General features: G+C 38.9%; 1 long non-coding RNA gene across 2 annotated transcripts; it reads left to right on the top strand.

The window, feature by feature from the left end:
- Nucleotides 1–275: 275 nt before the first annotated feature.
- On the top strand, nt 276–9,386 carry LOC124226579 (uncharacterized). Of its 2 annotated transcripts, XR_006885330.1 has the most exons (4): nt 276–430; nt 4,980–5,076; nt 8,803–8,980; nt 9,297–9,386. It is a non-coding gene; the product is annotated as an uncharacterized LOC124226579 (long non-coding RNA). The 2 variants fall into 2 exon arrangements; XR_006885329.1 differs by having other exon boundaries at nt 8,803–9,341.
- Nucleotides 9,387–10,943: the final 1,557 nt, after the last annotated feature.

The following is a 10,943-nucleotide window of genomic DNA, read 5'->3' as shown; positions in this document are numbered from 1 at the left end:
TAATGGTTAGTTCTGAGTGACATATTGTACAGTGGTCCCGTTTATTGCAGGGGATACGTTCCAAGATCCCTAGTGGATGCCTACAATCGCGGATTGTACCAAACCCTAAATATACTATGTTTTTTCCTACACATTTATACCTATGATAATGTTTATTTTATATACTACACACAGTAATAGATTAATAACAATAACTAATAATAAAATAGAATAGTTATAACAATATACTGTAATAAAAACTATGTGACTGTGGTCTCTCTCTCAAAATATCTCATTGTACTGTATTCGCCTTTCTTCTTGTGATGACGTGAGATGATACAATGCCTACGAGATGAGGTGAACTGAGAAGAATGACGAAGGCATTGTGACACAACATTAGGCTACTATTGACCTTTTGAGGATACATGAGAAGGAGGATCATCTGCTGCAGGTGAATTTTCCACTTAATATTTTTGGACTGTGATTGACCGCAAGTAACTGAAACCACGGACAGCAGAACCACAGATAAGGGGAAACTACTGTTTTAGGTTGGTCTGGGAAGGTGAAAATACAAAGACAAACAAGAGAAGTTCCTTCTGTCAAGGATACTACCTTCCAAGATATTAGAAATAAAGTATAAACTGATGTGCTAATTACTATTACAAAGAATTAACAAGGATTTTTGAAAACTCAACTGCTAAAGTAGCTACCCTTTTTCCAGGGAAATCAAGGTAGAGTCCACCTAGGTAGGACATGCACGTGGGGGTCTTGGAAGAGGAGGGGTAAGCAAATGTGGAGGGAGTAAGGGCATCTCCAGCAGAGGGACTCTGTGTTGGTTATATGAGTGCATGTTTGTGTCTCCCCCAAAATTCATATATTGAACCCTAACCCCTAAGGTGATGGTATTTGGAGATGGCGCCTTTGGGAAATAATTAGGTTTAGGTAAGAGTGGAGCCCCCAAGATGGGATTAATGTCCCTATAAGAAGAGAAAGTGACTAGAGCTCTCTCTCACTGCCATGTGAGAATACAGCTAGAGGCAACCATCTACAAGCCAGGAAGACTGCCCTCAAATCTGCCAGCACCTTGATCTTGGACTTCCCAGACCCCAGAACTGTGAGAAATAAATGTCTGTTGTTTAAGCCATCCAGTCTACAATTATTTGTTATAAGCAGCCTCAGCTAAGACAGAAATTGGTACTGAGAAGTGGAGTACTGCTATAACAAATACCTAAAAATGTGTAAGTGGCTTTGAAACTGGGCTATGGATAGAGGCTAGAAGAGTTTTGAAGTGCCTGCTAGAAAAAGGCCAATATAGTGAAGGCTCAGGAAAAAAAAAGAGGTAGCATAGAGAAAGTTTCCGTCTTCTTAGAGAATACATAATCATGTACAGAATGTTGGTAGAAATATGGACAGTAAAGGCCATTCTAATGAGGTCTCAGAGGGAAATGAAGAATAGGTCAGTGGACAATGGAGAAAAAGTAATTCTTGTTATAAAGTGAATTTGGCTGAATTGTGTTTGTGTTCTAGTGTTTTGTGGAAGATAGAACTTGTGAGTGATGAAATTGCATACTTAGATGAGGAGATTTTTAAGCAAAGTGTTAAAGTTGCAGCTTGGTTCCTCCTGACTGCTTATGGTAAAATAAGAAAAGAGAGAAATAAATTGCACAAGGAATTAAGCAAAAAGCAAATAGAACTTAAAGATCTGGAAAATTCTCAGCCTATCCATATTGCAAAAAATGAGAAAACATCTTCTTAAGAGAACACTAAGGGTGTGGCCAAATATTTGATAAGATTCGTATCAGTGACTTAATCAGCCACCCCAGCAGGAACATTGCCAGTTGGAACTGAAGGGTATGGAGATGTGATGGAACGAAAGAAGGCTATTGGACTTTTAGATCCTGTAGGACTGGACCATAGAGCTATCCAACTGCAAACAGTCACTATTCTTCAAGACAAGGGAAAAAGGAACCCAAAGGCAATTCAGAGATCATCAAGGCTACCATCTTTGGATTATTTTCAAAACTTAAAATCTAATGGGATTTGCCTTGCTGTGCTTTGTAGATCTTCCTTCTTTCATACTTGTCCCTTTTGGAATGGGAATATCTATCCTATACCTGTCCCACAATTGTATTTTGGAAACATACAACTTCTTTGGTTTCACAGGTTGAAATGTAGAGAGGAACTTGCCTCAGAATGAATTGCACTTCGAGTCTCACACATATCTGATTTAGAGGATATACAGATAAAACATTGGACTTTAGACTTTAGAAGTGATGTTGGAATGATTTAGGGGCCGGCTCCGTAGCTGAGTGGTTAAGTTCCCGCGCTCCACTGCGGCGGCCCAGGGATCGGATCCTGGGCGCGGACATGGCACCACTCGTCAGGCCACGTTGAGGCGGCATCCCACATCCCACAACTAGAGAGACCTGCAACTAAGATATACAACTATGTACGGGGGGTTTGAGGATATAAAGCAGAAAAAAAAAAGAAGATTGGCAACAGTTTTTAGCTCAGGTGCCAATCCTTAAAAAAAAAAAAAGACTTTTAGGGTCGTTGGGATGAAATGAATATATTTTGCATATGAGGACATGAATTTTTGGGGGGGGTCAAGACTGCAAGTTTGCATGTCCCCAAAATTCATATGTTGAAACCCTAACCTCTAATCTGATGGTATTTGGAGGTGGGATCTTTGGGAATTAATTAGGTTTAGATGAGTTCATGAGGGTACAGCCCCCATGGTGGAATTACTGTCCTTATGAGAAGAGAAAGGGACTAGAATTCTCTCTCTTCTCTGCCATATAAGGATACAGTGAGAAGGTGGCCATTTAGAAGCCAAGAAGAGTGCCCTTACCAAGAACCAAATTTGCCGGCACCATGATCTTGGACTTCCCAGCTTCCAGAACTGTGAGAAATAAATGTTTATTGTCTAAGCCACCCAGTCTATGGTATATTTTTGTTATAGCAGCTGGAAATGACTAAGACATTTTAGCACGAAAAAGGACAGGTAGCTGTGAAAGGGCCATCAATGACCCTAGGCCATAGAGGAAAGATGTGGGCACCAGTGACTTTTTAATGATCAGGAACAAACTGCTTCTTTTTCTTAACTGCTCCTCTGTGCTCTCCCAAACTTTCCTTTGAAATTAAGTAACATTGAAAAAGAAGAATGAGTATAACAAAATAGATAAATAGCCAATGTGCAAATGTTTAAAACAAAAACCACCCATACTCTCACTACTTAGAGGTAATCATTGCACATATTTTGAAAACATATACCTTTCCAGGTTTTTGTGTGTTTGCCTGTTTCTATGTGAGATGGTAGTTGGCCTGGGGCAGAAGGAGGGGTTAGGGAGAAAGTAAGGAAGGGAGAAGGGTCAAACTGCAATATATCTTACAATCCAGTCTCCCATTTAGCAATACACAGTCAACATCTCTGCATGTTTTCAAGTATTCTTCACCTATTTAGATCATTACTTATTCATAATATTGTAGGGATTTTATGTTTTCTCTATTACAAACTGCATGTTATTGAACTTCTTTCAAACTACTTCTATTCATATAACAATAGTTATTTCCTTTGTAAAAACTCCTAAATTTCTGTCTCAAAACAAGTATGCAAAATTTTGTGCAGATCTCATTCTCTTACCACAGAGCTATGGGTAGAAATTAAATGCAAATGATAAAAATAAATTATAATAAATAATAAGCACCTCTCAGATTTTTCAAGTCACAAAGTAAGTCCTTTCCTGCTTTGTACTTAAAGTTGAAATCCCTCCAAAGTGCAGAAAGCTTCATCAATCCTCTCTAGGATGCCTTTTTTACTGACGTGGCCAACTGACTTGCTGACAGCAGCATGTCTGCTAAAACAGAAGGGCCTATAATCCCCAAACCAGGATTTCACACTCACGCACAGCAAAAGCTACTTAGGCAAAGTACTTACACAAAGCTTCATCACAGGCTCTGGTGTCTCCTATCAATGAATAGCACTAGGAGGCACAGTGGACCTAAATCAGGACAGTTTGTGCTTCTCACCTTTTAAATGCTCCATATTTCCCTTTCCTGTCTAGGTCCCCCAGAGCCTAACGTCTGTACTGGACTGGCATAGTCAGTTTTGGGTTATGAGTCTGTATTTTCTATTTAAAATTCTCTAAAGTAAATTATTAAAATAATTATCATTTTAAACCAGAGTTTCATTCAATTTGAGAGTCAAAGTTAATAACTTCAAGTCAGATGGCCATGAATATAATTTCTTTTGTCATTCAAAATATTGAGATTAACAATTAAGACCAAGTAACACCGAAACTGAAACACAGACAAGGCAGTGGATTGTCAACAATAATTACAGAAAGAAGTACAAATGGCAATGAGCAAGGAAGAAATAAGCAATGAGTGTGGGTTGGTCTGAGAAATACAGTAGAAATGTCAAAAAAAAAAAAAAAAAAAAACCTTAAGCGTAATTCATTAAATGAATGAGAGGCGTACCACACATGCTTGGCCCAAAGAAGCCACAAAGGGGTGCTGTGGATCTCCTCAGAGGCCTGGAGGAAGTTTCAAGTGGTTCAATTTACTGGATCCTGGACACTTGTTCACTGGTCCTCCTGAGAGGTTACAGCAGCTGTTTCCTCCCACAGGGAGGAAAACCAAGAGCTCACAGGCACCCCAGGCCTCCCATGGACAATGGAGCTGCTTCCTGGGCCAAGGGTCCAGAATTGGGGAGGGAAAGGGGTAGTTAATGGCTGATGTTTAAGGGCTTAGATTTGTCCAATGTATCACAAACACTCAACCTTTAGCGAGAGAGGTGAGGTAGTATTATAAAAGACTCATCAGACGGTCCAACACTAGCTGTGGATTCAGCGGGTCCTTGGAACATGTGCACCATGGCCTTGACTCCTCTCCTTCTCCTTCACTGTCTAGGTTCATGGAAATTTCGGAGACCAGTCTTTGAAGTGATTCCCTGTGTCTTCCTCCTCATTCCTAATGGGTGTCTGTGTTTTTTGTTTCAGGGGCCTGTTCTCAGACTATGCTTACACAGGAGTCCTAACTGACCAGGAAGGACAGTCGCTCTCACCTGCAGTTCCAGCACTGGAATGGTCACCAAGGGTAACTATCCATAATTGAGCCAGAGGAAGCCTGACCAAGTTCCAAGGACATTGATTTATAACACAAAATACAGACACTCACAGACCTGTGCTCGCTTCTCAGTCTCCTCCTGGGGGCAAAGTACCCTCACCATCTCAGGGGCACAGCCTGAGGACGAGACTGAGCACTAATGTTTGCTGGCATATCCAGGTGCTGGGTACAATGAGAGACCCAGATGAGTAATGGAGGCATGAATGTGCCCAGGCTGAGCCTGGGTCCACATACGATCACCTAAATTGGGTATCAAATGGATAGACATTTTAACTCTCAAGGCCTGGTAACGTTAGCCATTCAGAGAAGAAAAAAAGTCAAGGGAAGGAGGCTAAAATGATTCAGTGAATGTTTTTGGAGAAGAAGGGTTTAGGAAAAACAGAAGCCAAATATTTTATCAATCCAAAGGGAATAGAATCTGTACTAGATGAATAATTTATAAAATATTTTTTCCAAAGAAAGTATCTCTTACAGATGTACTTCAGACTGCTAGTAGCAATGAAAACAAGCTCCTCGTTTTATATAAGTAAAGTTTTCAGAACAATGCAAGTTCACTGCATAAAATCTGGAAGTATTTTTTTTAAGGAGTGCTTTTTTCCTATCATTTAAAGATCAAAATAGTTCAAAAGTTGGATTACTAAGGAAGTTACTATTTTAGTCTTTTTCCCTTCACATATTTTCTCCATAGTTCAGATCACAATGTATACACAAATCTGTATCTTGCTAGTTTTACTTCATAGTACTGTAATCTCTGTAAAATATATATGTATATAATATGCAGCTATTAAACGGGAAATACCAAAATGTTCAGTTTTCGAGCATTTAAATTATTTCCACTTTCTAGAAGTACAAACTAAAACCTTCAATTTTCCTATATGCTAAATTTTTTATACTAAACATTCATTCTGTGAATTTTTATTGAATTTGTAAAAGCTATCTATGAAAGATATATTATTGATTTTAATTAATATTTTGAAATAACTTTCAGAAAGGTTTATACAAATTGACTTTCCTTTCATCATACTCTCACTGATGTAAACATAATTCCTAGAATATTCATCAATAAGATACCACGGTTTTAATTTCCATTTCTATGTTTGCTATTGAGATTGAGAATTTCGTATTTATTTATTGACTAGGTGTAATTATTTACAAAATAGCCAGGTTTTTCCTTACAACAATTTTATAATAGTGTGTTAGAGATTTTTCTTAGTAATCTCTAGAAACACTTCAGAAAAGATTTTTTTAATTATTCCTTTCTTAATTTTAGGCAATGATTTTGTCAGTTTATATGCCATAAAACATTGTGAGCATGTTACACTGTCAAAACAAATAAGGCAAGATGAAGAAAACTGTGTATAATATAAATCCGTTATCTAAAAAAAATAGAAAAAATAAATTATCTGAAAGACTAAAAATGAATCTGAGGAGAGTTATACTTTTTGATTTTGAACAATGTGAATATAATACGTATTCAAAGTTTTTAAATTAATGTACTTACGTCCAAAAGAATCTCATCTCAGACTGGTCAGCGTCAGCCACAGTGGCAAACTAGAGAGTGGGAAAGTAACACACTGACCATTAACTCAGTTTTACCTGCATTCCTTGTAGAGTATCATAGAAATGTCTAAGGTTCCATTCTCCCTGTGGTAGCCTCCAAGATGGCCCCCTAGTATTCCCCACCCCCTGCCTGGTTCCAGCTCATATATGGTCCACTTATATATTATACCATGGCTGGTCTGTCTAACTAATAGCATACAACAGAAGTGATGGTATTTCACTTCCAAGGCTAGGATGCAGCTTCTTTCTTACTCTCTCTTGGATCATTCACTCTGCCAGAAGCCAGCTGACATGTCATGAAGAACATGTGACAAGGAACTGAGGCTTTCTGCCAACAGCCATGTAAGTTTAGCAGCTAATTGTCTTAGTTCATTCAAGCTGTTATATAAGAAAACACCACAGATTAGGTAGTTTATAAAACAACAGAAATTTATTACTCACAGTTCTGGAGGCTGGAAGTCCAAGATCAGGGTGCCAGCATGGTTGGGTGAGGGACCTCTTCCAAGTCACAGATTTCTCATTGTATCGTCACATGGTGGAAGAGGCTAGGGAGCTCCATGGAATGAATCTCTTTTACAAAAACACTAATCCCACTCATGAGGCTCCACTCTCATGACTTAATCACCTCCCAAAGGCCCCAGCTACCATAACATCACCTTTGGGGGTTAGGATTTCCACATGAATTTGGGGGGGACACAAACATTCAGGCCACAGCAAGATCCTGCAGCCCCAGTCAAGCCTCTAGATGACTGTAACTCCAGTCAACAGCTTAATTACCACCTCCTGAAAGCAGCTAAGCCAGAACCACTCAGCTAGGCCAATTCCAAATTCCTGACTCTTGAAAAACATAAAATAATACATTTATTATTTTAAACTGATAAATTTGAGGTAATACTTTATACAGCAAGCGATCACAAATACCTAAAATATGGGAGCGCTTTGGAACCAGGCAAAAGCTGGAAGGACTTTGAGGAGAGTATTAGTGCAAGCCTTAGTAAAACAAAAACAAAAACAAAAACAAAACACCTTGAGAAGGATATGGTGTGCCTTAAAAGGAAGTGAGGAACATTTTATTAAAAAACTGAGAAAGGGATTATATAGTGGCAGAAAGTGTAGCAACGGTATCACCTGCAGTTACATAAAAAGTAGAAAATGTATCTAATCTACTGAAAGTAGCAAATGTACCTAATTAACTGAGTCATCTAGCTAAGAAGATTCCCACCTGAAAGCACTTTCAAGAAGTTTCTTGCTGTTGCTTATAGTACAATGTGAAAGAAAATAAAAAAGCTAATAAAAAAGAACTGTTAAGCAAAAAAGAAGCCAGAACTTGCTGGTTTTGAAATTTTCTAGTCTCTTCATATGGCAAAATATGCTAAAATTAACGGCTACCAAGCAAAGAACATATCCAGGGCGGTGAAGAAAAGTGGTCTAAAGATGAGTGTGACTATAAAATTCTTTGTTAAGGCTCAGAAAGATCAAAAGTGGTGATTCAGAGTACCATTCAGTCGGGCCAAGGCTCTCTAAAGAGTATAAGTGTGTGCCTGAGAGACCATCTCACACAACAGGGCTTCTAGGAAGCTTAAGGGTGTTTGTCCCTTAGCTATCTTAGCAGGAAACCAAGACAGAGACGGCCTTATCTTGAAGAGATGTGTGGTTGTGGCTTTGGAGTGGTCTTCTTTGGTGTGCACACCAGTAAGATTAACAGGAGACACACTAAGTTTTTAGGAGAATATATTTGAAGAAATGCCACCAGCTTGGACTGAAACGACCAGAGCCAGCACAAAATGAAAAGAGAACTTTGGACTTCTACCTTCTACAAGCAGAGAGCAGGCTGAGAAAACTCTTTAGCTATAACTATGTGCTACCTTTCAAAAAAAAAAAAAGAAAAACAACAAAAAGCAGAATCATGAACCCAGAGATCAAAGTCAAGAGAATTTCCAGGCCTATGAGTGCTACTCAGTGAATTGCCAACATGTACCTGGTGGGATTTCAGAACTGCCACTGACTAAATGACTCATCTCCCTTCCCCCTTCCCCCTTTTTGAACAGGGGTGTCATGAAGATTATCCTATGTCTGTCCCACTGTACGTTGGGTGTGGATGTAGGCTGGCAGGTAACTCATCTCTTTTGTTCACAGGTCTTCAAATCTAAAGGAACTGTACTTGACATACTACACTTAAGCACCACCACCCAAGGACCCTGATTCACATCTGGACCTGCTTTAAATGATGAGATTCTGGACTTCATGTTAATGCTGTAATGGATGAAACTTTCGGAGGTCTTGGGAGGAGGTGATTGCATTTTGCACATAGGAGGTATGTAAATAATTTTCGGCTAGAGTATGTACCCCAATGGTTTTAAATTACGTTCACAAATTCTTCCCTTCAAAGATGGAGCTTAGTTACCTTCCCCGTGATACGTGGGCTGGATTTAGTGGCTCACTTCTAATGAACAGAATATTGTGGAAACAAAAGACTGAAATGTCTGAGACTAGGTCACAAAAGGCATTGCAGCATCCTTGCTCACTCTATTGCATCACTCCCTCTAGAAGCGAGCTAGTCACGTCTCAAGAACACTTGGGTAGACCAGTAGAGAGGCCCACAGGGAGGAACTGAGGCTTTCTCCCAACAGCCAGCAAAGAACTGGAGTTTTCCTGTCAAGCCAAGTAAGCAAGCCACCTTGGAAGCAAATCCTCCAGAACCAGTTAAGCCTTCAGGTAACTGCAACCTCATGACACCCTGAGCCAGAACAACCCTATGTTGCTTCTGCATTCCCAACTCCCAGAAACTGTGTGAGATAATAAATGCTTTTATAAGCTGTTAGTTTTGTGGTAATTTGTTATGCAACAAAAGGTAACTAAAATATTACCAACCTTGGGCTGTCTTCAGTGGTGGTTCTGGCCGTTTTACTTCAGTTTTAGCAAGAAACCTGCTGGGTCAGTTTAGGGAAAATCCCCCACCCTTGATATCTGATCAAATTCCTTATGCCCATCCTCGATATCTTATCACTCCAGCCCATCCTCAGCAATAATCCTGTCAACTCGGTTTAGCCAGAGTCCACCTTACTGTTGATGTTTCCTCTTAGTAATTTTCCACCCACTGACACTCACCCTGCTTCCTTGGTTACAAATCCCAATTTTGTCCTTGCTGGAGTCAGTTAGATTTAAACTCAGCATCTCTCCCCTGTTAGAAAACTCCATTGTAGTAGTCCCCCCTTGAATAAAGTTTTCCTTACCATCTTTAACAAGCATCATGAAACTTTAACATTTCCAAGTTTTGTCACCAGGAATTACTTTCAAATGAGTATTTTCATACCTCTACCTTATAAACTATATTTATTTTGAAGGAACAGATTTCCAGAATTAAAATATTTCATATTTTTACCAAACAGAAAATACCCCCCTTTAATAATCCATGTAGTAATCTGAAAAGGATGTGTATATAAATACGTGTCATATACACACATACCCTCAAAGCTCCAAGGATGTAATTATAGTAAACTATAAATTAAGACTAAAACATTTAGCCTGCAAATTTTTAAATCTTGGGAATTAACTTACCAGAAAAAGAGAGAATGAAAACTTAAATAAAAATGAAAATATGCATCAAAATATTTAAGATTCAGAGAAAGCTGTAAACAAAGGTAGGCAAAGTCTTAAATCTTTTATTAATGAGAAAAAATATTTTAAAATAAAAGGTTATGGGGCACAGCAGTTAAGTTCACACATTCTGCTTCGGCGGCCCAGGGTTCACTGGTTCAGAACCCCAGTGCACACCTATACACCACCTGGCAAGCCATGCTGTGGGAGGCGTCCCATATATAAAATGGAGAAAGATGGGCAAGGATGTTGGCTCAGGGCCAGTCTTCCTCAGCAAAAAGAGGAGGATTGGCGGCAGATGTTAGCTCAGGGCTAATCTTCCTCAAAAAAATAAAAAAATAAAAGGTTATAAAAAAAATCCTAAAGAAAGTAGAAGGTATATAATGAATCAAGACAAAAATAGAGAACAAAAACAAAACCAGTTGGGATAATAAATCAAGGGTTGCTTCTTGGAAAAAGTAAATCAGAAACATTGACAAAATTGTGACAAATCATATGAGGGGAAGAGGAAATACATTTCAATATTAGAAATGAGAAAGGGAATGAGATTGTTAGCAGAGAGGATAATATTCAACCCCACGTGGAACTATTTTTGCGTCAGGAAAGGAAAGTTTCTAATAGAAAAGTTGTGAATGCAGCCAAGAAAAACTTTGAGTAAGGAAAGAGCATGACTGTCTCAA

This window comes from Equus quagga, chromosome 15 (assembly GCF_021613505.1).
Source record: "Equus quagga isolate Etosha38 chromosome 15, UCLA_HA_Equagga_1.0, whole genome shotgun sequence".
NCBI lineage: Eukaryota > Metazoa > Chordata > Mammalia > Perissodactyla > Equidae > Equus > Equus quagga.
Note: the sequence above shows the minus strand (reverse complement) of the source record. Positions and strands in the feature narration are given on the sequence as shown.